The sequence below is a fragment of the Mauremys reevesii genome, linkage group 2 (assembly GCF_016161935.1).
Source record: "Mauremys reevesii isolate NIE-2019 linkage group 2, ASM1616193v1, whole genome shotgun sequence".
NCBI classification, from domain to species: Eukaryota; Metazoa; Chordata; order Testudines; family Geoemydidae; genus Mauremys; species Mauremys reevesii.
In genome coordinates, this window is record NC_052624.1 from 141353607 (window position 1) to 141363543 (window position 9937).

The window sequence follows — 9937 nt, forward strand, 5'->3', positions numbered from 1 at the left end:
ATTCAGTGCACAGAAGGGGCCAGTTCTGTGGATAAATCAGGGTTGTGTAGAGAATGAGGCTGTTGTCAGAGTTGGAAGGTGTGTAGTGAATGAGGTAGAGGAGAGCAGGAAAAGAAAAAATAGCTGATTACTGGCCTGGATAAATGGATTGTATCCCTGCCTTTGGCCCAGAGTTCCCATTTGATGCTAAGTAACTTAAACCAAACTTTTCACAGGTCACTGTGCACACCTGGGGCCAGATTTGCATAAGTGCTGAGCACTGACATCTGCAAGTGAAGTTGAGTTGTGTGTTGAACATATTAAGTGCTATAAAAATGCTAAGGGCTCTGAAAAATCATACCCTAGGCATTTCAAGTTAGGCACCCAAAATTAGTGGGCTCTTTTAACAATGTTCACATTAATCACTGTGTTTCAGTTCCACATTTGTAAGATGGGAAGGACAATGTCGCCCTACCTGACAGGGGTGTTATGAAGATAAGTTCATCAATGTTTATAAGTACTCACATAATGATGATGAGCACCACAGAAAAGCCCAGGAAGAAATTAGCTATTCTGTATTCAGTGCACCGTTTAATAGTGTGCACAAAGTAAGTCAGAGGGCCGTACATTGAATTATGAAGATAAAATGAAATTCTGAATAGCTACCAATTCAGTGTGTATTGTCTATCCTTTGCACTGACTGAGGCAGGATATTTGTGGAAAAACAGTACATGATCATGTAACTAAAGACTGTACAATAATGTATACACACAAGAGAGGGGGAATTAAATTTCCAAGTACAGCCTTAATGTTTTGATTTTTCATAACTTTTCAATATTTTACTTTGCAACCTTTACATTCTTTTAATGCCATTTGTGTGTGTTTAATTATTATACAAATAGCCCTTCTAATCTTTTTCTCATAAATCAATCTCTCCACTCTCTGATAATTTGTGTTGCTCTCCTGTGAACTGTCTCTAAATTTGTCAATATCTTTCTGGTAGGATGCTGCTCAGAAATTAATAAAAAACAGTCCAAGTGCAGTACTTTTATGAAAAAAAGTTCTATTTTCTCCCTGATCCATGGGAAGATGCTTTTGTACAAGCACTGCAAAACATCACATTACAACCTGTTGTCTAATTTATTATCACACTTTCAACTGGATTTCTGCCTACTTTTTGGACAGTTTTTCCCCAGCAGTATTATCACATTTGTTATTTTCTGCCCATGTTTCTAACCCCTGAAATAGAGTCAGCATGTGAACTTTTCCTACAGATGTAGTTTTACAATGTAATAAATATGTTATCAGCTACAGCATCTTAAAATTCTGCAACAAACTACATTAGTAAAGTAATGACTTCATTCTGATTGGCTCATTAGCAAAAGCCATGAAACATGCACAGTAGGCGTAGGATGTCTGTCTCATTTCAGCCCAAACAAAATCCTGCTGAGTGAAATGAACACAAAACACAGTTTCAGGTTCTCTCTTGCTTAAGAAAAAATAGTAATGATTTCAGCAGATCTGCTGAGTTCTCAATCTTTGCAGGAAAATACACAGCTACTTGCTGATTGCAGGGGTGGCAGGTATTATAGTCCTGAAATATGCCTATATATGTTTTTCTTTCACTCAGAATAAGAAGGAAAAGTCAGTTGCCCTTTATTTAGCAGCATAGCACACAAAAGAACCAGTTTAGCTTATTATAAGAAGCCCATCACAGAATTTTGTGCAGTAATTAAACATTCTTTTTCTTCATGTATATATATGAATTTTTTTAGGAAAAATGCAATCTTGGACCCACATCTTGCAAACGCTGACTACATGCTTAACATTAATCATGTGAGTACTTTTACTGAAGTTAATGGGAGTACTCACATATTTGAAGTTAATCATGAACACAAGTGTCTGCATGATCTAGGTCTTATATAATTATACAGAATACCTGCCCTGCAATCAAAGCAAATACTGCTATTCACTTTTGGGGCTCTGGCAACATCAGAAACCATGAGAACACAGTGTGACAGGATTCCTGGGGTACAACCTGGAACTGGGGTACCAATGTGGCCCCTTAACTCTCCAGCCTGGGCTGTCTCTCACAATGGTTTGCTAGTGACAAGCAGCAAACCCCTCCAGGTGCTGTTATAACTCAGCACAACCGCATGTGAAGCCAAACATTCAGCTAGATTGCATGAATGCTCCCAGAGACTCTCACAAATCAAACAGAGAAAGGCACCAGCCAATTCCCCTCAGCTCACCAGCCTTACAACCCAGAACAGTACTGTCCTGCCCTGGTCAGAAGCCTGACCAGTGTAAGTTTATTATCCGGTCCACTCCTCCTTCAATCTGGAAAGGTCATGCACCAGACTTTGTAAAATACACTGTTTTAGGCAAAGTACACCACAGATTTATTAACTACAGAAAGATACATTTTAAGTGACTATAAGTGGTAAGCATAAAAGGTCAGAGATAGTTACCAAAGAAAATAAAATATAAGTGAACAATCTAAATCTTAAACCTTATTAAACTAGGCAGTATTTAGATCAAGTAATTTTTGCCCTCCACAGGATGTCACAGTTTATAATACACAACTTTCCCTCTTAAGCCTGGACCAGTCTCCGCGGATGAAGCCTTCGTCTTCTCAGCATTCTTGTTGCTTCCAGTGTTGGTGGAGGAGGAGAAAGACAAAGGCAAGATGTCACTATCTCTTATTTTGATACCCTCAGCCTATGTGGCTAGAAGACACTTGCCCAGACATGTCTTGGTGGGCTTTGCTAAGTCACCGGTTTGAGCAATCCCCATTGTATGGTTCTTGGACAGCTGTCATTAAATTGTAAATTCCTTGATTACAACTCCCCTGCTGATTAATGATCATTGAAAACCCTCAGGGGTGGGGTCCTTTATATGGCCCTAGCAAACTCACAACATATTTCAGGATCAACCATACAGCAAAATCTCATAATTTCAAACATACTAATGATATACGTATTTGGACAGACCAACAACATTCAGCAGATCATGACCTTTCATCTGATATCTTACATGGCATGCTTTGTATGAAATATTACAACCATATATGAATGATGAACAAGGTGCTATTTTGAGGTATAGTGTGTCACGCACAACTTATGAAGTTTACAAATGTCAAAAGAGAGTTGAAAGTGAACTTAGCTCTGCATCCGACATGTTTGTGCAGCCTACATATATTCCATTAGTGAAAGGAGTCAATATAATTTTTTTTGCAGATTTATTTCAATGTCCATCCTGTTTGGTGTACATCTTTCTCATATCATGATGAGAGTGAGGAGTTATTACATTTGGTAGAAGCAATGAAACCAGTGAACATCATCACTTTCACTGATATCCGATAAAAATAATATAGTCTTGCACTGGAGGCATCAGAGAAATAAACTAATAAATATATGTGACTAAATGGCCGTGTTTATGCCACCAACAACCAGCACAGGTCAAGCTACAAAAACCACAAAACCCCCTTTTTTTCATCTGCTCATAATTTTCTGAGGCATCTGTATTTTGAGTGAAATGTAACATATTTCAGTTCTGGACCAAACTTTTAAGAAAATATGTAAATCAGATTATTTTGCCTGTTTTAGAAGGTAAAAAGGCCAAACGTTTTTCTCATTTCAAGAATAATTGTGGAAACATCCAATTCCGCCCCCCAACCCACCCCCACAACTGCAGGAGTGTCTACAAATTGAAGTTTAAAATTTCAAATTTTGAATATCAGTAGCTCTCATTGGGAAGTGTGTGCCAGCGAAGAATTTATCAAATCAAATTATGAATAGTTGTAAAGCGCAGAAACCAAGTAGCTCTGGAGCAAGCAGCTGACAAAATCATCTGGTGGAACTAGAAGAACGTTTTAGCTCCAGAAGCAGAAGAACAATACATTTTCCCTCTATTTCATTTTGAGGAATGTTTTGTCCTAGAAAGAAAGAAACTGCAAAACATTTCCTGAAGCAATGTTAAGCTTACAGAGTTCGGGCCTGACTTTCCACTTCACTTTGTATAGTCATGTACATCTGTTCAAAATGGGTTTAAAATGTTACCAAATCAGACTGGTGGCATTTTGCAACCATTTTGCTATGGTGTAAATGGCTGTCGAAGATGCAAGGCAGGGGAGAATCAGACCCTTAAAGTAGCAAATAAATAAATAATCAGGAAATGCAAGAATTGAAAACTCAACTCCATTGAAGAGGGTGTGAGGACAAGATTTGGCCAAAGTAACATATATGCTGCTCAATGTGGACTTTCTGCTGCCAAAGGCCTGCAGCTTCAGTTCCGTTAGCAAGACCCAGGAAATGAATCTGACCCTTAATTTTTAATTCCCATTTGAAGTGTGTTGGTCTTTCCTTCCAATCAATTATTTAAAGTTGAGTATTTTTCATTCAACCTTCAGGCAATAATGTGCTTCTGCACATCATCAAACACCCTCAGAAAAAAAAGCTACAGGTTTTACTCAATAGTGGGGTGCAGACTATATAGTACAACAGTTATAGTGGTTTCCTAGAACTGCAAGTGAAGCCATATATTATTATTCCCAAGCAATACTAGGGGCTGCAATCCCATGTGACCTATGGCTATTGGTGAAATTATCTATTTTCTTTTAATAAAAAGAAATTAATTGTACAAATTATGCCCGCTGTTTACTTAATCAAATATGTGACATTTTATATCAGTATATCTATCACTGGATATAGACAAGAGCGTGTAAAAAAGTATTGGCTGGCATTATTGCCCTGTGCCATCTTTGTCATGTTGTAGCAGGGCTACTTCCCTTGTAAAATACAAAGCAGTTAATTTACAGATCTTTATCTCTGAAGGACGTGTCTCATTTTTTTATATACTTAGAGGGCAGGTTGAAAAGATAATGCTGTAGACTCAGGCAGTAAAACCAGAGTATACTAAAAACAAAACTTGTTTTCCACAAGGCAAATTTATTTCTTTACACAATGGCATTTCTTTAGAAGAATCCCTTTTCTCATTGATGCATTAGGAAACACCTTTGTAACATGGCAATGTTCTACCCATCAGAAGACAAAAACTTTTGTTTTATTAAATGTATTGAATTTTATTTTATAAAGTATTAGGAATTAGTCTGGGGATAAGAGTTCTCAAGAAAAGGTTAGCTTTTGTAATCAGGGCGTGGGAGAGGTAGAGGAGGATACATTTCTACCTTTCAGTTACTGGACAACCTCAGTAGTGATTGCAAGTTAAATACCACCCAAGGTTATTTCCTAGCCTAAGTGAAACGAACAGGTGGTTTATTTTCCTGTGGACAGTTGTACAAATCACATCAATTGTGTTTTTTCTCCATAAGATGTGAAAGTACCAGTTCTGGTGGTTGTATGTCATCCCGAGTAATGACATCATGTAGCCAAGTGACGTTCCATTATCATGTATGATGGAACATGGCACAGAGAGGACCTTAGAGACTAGAGTGTAAATGTGATGTAATAAAGTCAATGTACTAAGCATTGTGGTGAGGTGGCTGCCCCACCCCCATGTGAGAGGGGGCTAGAGTAGGCCAGAGCAACTGCACAGGTCGGCAGCCAATCAGAGAAGGGCCTATTGAGAGCCAATCAGGGCCGAGATTGGAGACAGCCAATCAGGGCTCAGCTTGGCCATATATAAAGGCTGCCCAGAGGAGCAGCAGGCAGTCTGTCCCAGACCTTCATGGGAGAAAGTCTGTCTCCAGAGCAGGAGACCAGCACCTGGGACAGTGTAATGCTGGGCAGGCTCGGGGGAGTAGAAGGGAACTCCAGCTGCTACCTGCCAGGCTGCAGGTCCTGAGGGAAGGGCCTAGCTGGTGCAAAGGGGCCAAAGGGGAAGTGGCCCAGGGACAGATGGACAAGGGGAGAGAAGGAGGGCATGGAGGCTGCCACTAAAGGGTCCCTGGGTTGGGACTTAGAGTGGTGGGTGGGCCGGGGTCCACCCCCTTCCCCCTTGTACTGCACGTGGCCGTGCAGTAGGGTGGCTGAAACAAACTGCAACCAGCCCTTGAGACAAGGGGCTAGACTTTGGAGGTTGTGGTTGGCCACTGAGGCCAGTGCATGGACTTTTGCTAATCCCGCCCCCAAAGGGGGTGAGGATGGACTAGGGGGCACTGCTGGAGGGCAGTGGCCTGAAGAGGATGCTGCCAAGCAGGGAGCAACGCAAGTCCAGACACCAGCAAGGAACAGATGATGGATGGGACACCACCAGCAGAAGGTGCTCTGCCAAGGACTGAGCTAATTCCCGGAGCGACCACTGGGAGGCGCCATGGTGGTGAGTCCCAACCCCGTCACACTCTTCCTCTACTTTCAACTGAGGAGGGAGAGCTGCATTCCCATATGCTCCCCTTATTTTAACTCCTGTTCAGCATTACTAGGTGACTAGGCTGATATCAAGTCAAATGCTTCTATGAGCTCACAAACTCAAAACCTCTAGCTTGTTTGGCTGTTGTCAAGGCACAGGAGTCTATGATATCACTGGCTCAGGTCCTATAGCTTGCTGGGCTGATTGGAAAGCATAGCCTTCTGTGAGGTTATTGGCTCAGCCCCAGTGGTTAGTAATTTGATCTATATTAAAAATAGAAAAGGAAGCCCAACAACTCAGATTGTTTTATGCCATTGTGGCTATTGATATCATATGGTAAAGTGACATAGCAACTTGTTTGATGAGACATGGCATGGGGAAGAGAATCAGGCCTAAGGAATAAAAGTATCTGAAAGAAATATGAGTCCCAAAGCAGGCCCATAGCCAGCCAAACAATGGGCACAGGGAGTGTGAATGCATGTGTGTACTGTGTAAGGAAACAAACCTTGTTCTCCAAAGCACCCTCTAGCACTGCTTCATCCTGTACAACTCACCCCCAATTATTGAGAGTTAGGCGGTCAGATGAAAATTACTGGACCATTTCCTTTGGATTTTAGCTAGCTAAGAGGAAGACAGCTGCAGATGGGGACTCTCTGCTTCCTGTCCACCAGGTGCCAGGGATGCTGTACTTATTAGTGGGAAGGCTTGGAGCCTATTAGCTCCCTAACCAGGAACCAGCTCCTCTGTTATTTCCATTCCAGATTCTGCAGCCTGATACCTTCTCACCTTAACAGTCATGAGGAAGCAGGAGTTGAGAGAGAGAGAGAGAGAGCTGAGCTCCTTGAAGACTTAGAGAAGAAAAGGAAGTGGAACTCTCTGTTTTTAGTGGAGCAGAGAGGAAGCTGTGTTCCCCTGCATTTACCTGTGCCCCAATGTTTCTTCAACTTATTTTTTTTGTTTTCAATGTATTTGAATTTTACAGTGTGGTTATTATATCTTTAACATTGCTACTGAAGAGCAAGATAAGCATTTTGCCAAGGAAGTGTGATATAAACAAACTTATTATTACTATGCTATAATGGAGAAGACAAAGAATATGAAAAGAAAAAAAAACAGGGAAAGGAAATGGAGGACAGACCAAACACTTGAAGGCCCTGATCTTTCTCCTTTCCAAAAAATGGGCATTTAACATCCTTGGTTCTTCAGTCAACACAGGCAGAACTTTGGGTTAAAAAAAGTTACAGGATTTCAGTGAAAACAAGATGTAAAATCTGACCTTAGTGCCTATAGTCTGAATTGCATCTCCCCTGTCCTTACTGAAAGATAATAACCAAGATATTTTAAAAAACAGATTGCTGTATCCTTATTTACATATCTAATTAAGTAACCTGACTTTAAAAAATGCTGTGTACGCAGCAGAATGCCCCAAATAGGCCATTTAGTTAGGTGCTTAAATAAGGATATCGACATCTTATTTTAGGCACCAATTTCTGAAAATCTTAGTCAATTTAACCCATACTGAGCATGATTAATCCTCTGACACCGCAGTAATAGGTGCAATAGAGGAACCTGGATAGAAAAGAATCCTATTAATAAGATTTCTATTTAAAAGAAAAAATACACATATACACACACACAATTTTAAATCAAGGCTATACATTGTATAACTGTTGGCAGAAAAGGTCCCTGAGAATTGATGCTTTGATTTTTATTAGAGGTATTTTTAAACACTTCAGTTAACAACCCAGATATGGGAGCAAAAAAAACCTAACTTCACTTTTTTTCTCATATTTCTATATTATCAACCCTGATCCCAAACAGGGATACTATTCTTAGGATAACAGGTATTTGATTTTCCATTTAGAGATGAATTGTGTTAAATTATGTGATGTCAGTAGAGATCTCAGTAGCGATTTTGCTGAGATGACCAGACTCCCTCGCTTACAGTAAGAATGCAAGATGAATTCATGTTGGGTGATGAAAACATTTCTTTTCTCTGTTAAACTAAACCTTTATGTACCTTGACTTCTAGGAGATCATGTTGAATAGAAGTTACATGTTAGAATAGGAAATATAAACACAAACTTATTCAGTAAACAATACAGAGAACTGTATATCATTCATTAAAGAGTCATAAAATGGCAATTTTAGAGCAGCTATAAGTGGTTTATGAGAAACAAATATTGCACTCTTCTTTTTCCCTGTTATAAGGTTTATTATAAGGTTCCCAAGCCCACTAAAGCAGATTGTAAACTTTCCTTAATGTCATGCTTCCTGCTATAACATGCAGTTTCGGGGATCTTAAGGAGAACGTTAGCAAGGGAAAGCTAATTAGTAGTGAAGTTAATTAGTTTAGAAGTTTCCCCCTTGGAAAATAAATTTCATTCAATCCAGTCATTGCTGTGTCAGACATCATAGGAAGAAGTCATAGTCATAGAGTGTAAGGCCAGAAGGGATCACTCAATCATATAGTCCCATTTCTGAATATCAGAGGCCACCAATACCACCCACACACCAAACCCTACAATAGAAATTAGGCCAAAGTATTACAGCCCATAGGAGACTAGACAATTATGTGCCACAAGCAGAGAACAGAGGGGGACTGAGATGCACCAGTGCTCAAGACCCCAGCAATGGCAGGAAAAAGATTAAATGAGATATACCCAGCTAATTCTAACTCTATGCTTCAGAATAAGGTGGAAAAAAAACCCAAGGTCACAGCCAGTCTTGCCTGTGGTAAAACCCTTTTCTGACCCTACATATGGATATCAGTTAGACCCTGACATGTGAGCAAGAACAATCCAACCAAGCCCCTGAGACAGAGAGTACTCAGTGCTATCTCTGGGCCAGGCCCTGGGCCACTATACCCAGTGTCCCATCTACAGACACAGCCACCCTTGATGCTTCAGAGGAAAGAGAGAGAAAAAAGCCTTCCAGAATACTTTGGAGGGTGAGGGAGAGAATCCCTTCCTGAACACTGCCGATGGCCAGCTGAAACCCCCTGATACATGAACTTTAGGAACATGACATAAACCAGAAGTGAGCCCCAGGGCTGTTGAGCCCTGCCTCCAGCATAATAAGCAACCCCATCATACAATTGCACTCATAAATTTGTCCACCTCCCTCTGAAAGCTAATTAAGTTGTTTGCCCCCACAACTCCTATTGAGAGCCTGTTCCGAAACCTTACCCCTCTGATGGTTAGAAAACTTCTAATTTCCAGCCTGAATTCATTCATGGCCAAGTTATACCCATTAGGTCTTGTGCTGTCTTTGTCCATTAGCTTAAATAGCTCTTTACCCTCTCTGGTATTTACCCTACTAATGTATTTATAGAGAGCAATCATACGCCTTCGCAACCTTCTTTTTGTGAGACTGAACAAGACAAGCTCTTCCAGTCTCCTCTCATAAGACAGAACTTCCATTCCCCTGTACAGTGGTGGCAACCTGCGGCCCACGGGCCACATGCAACCCGTCAGAGTAATCTGCTGGCGGGCCGCCAGACTGTTTACATTTGCACGGCTGCCCACAGCTCCCAGTGGCCACAGTTCACCATTTCCACAGCTCCCATTGCCTGGAACGGCAAACCACGGCCACTGGGAGCTGCGGGGGGGGGGTGGGGGCATGTATGCAGGCGGTCAATGTAAACAAA

At 40.9% G+C, this 9937-nt stretch overlaps 1 long non-coding RNA gene across 2 annotated transcripts; it reads left to right on the forward strand.

Annotated features, from left to right (window-relative positions):
- The first annotated feature begins 5640 nt into the window (after nt 1-5640).
- Nucleotides 5641-7356, forward strand: LOC120399065. Of its 2 annotated transcripts, none has more exons than XR_005594940.1 (2): nt 5641-6361; nt 7050-7356. It is a non-coding gene; the product is annotated as an uncharacterized LOC120399065 (long non-coding RNA). The 2 variants fall into 2 exon arrangements; XR_005594939.1 differs by having other exon boundaries at nt 5641-6258.
- The last annotated feature ends 2581 nt before the right edge of the window (nt 7357-9937 follow it).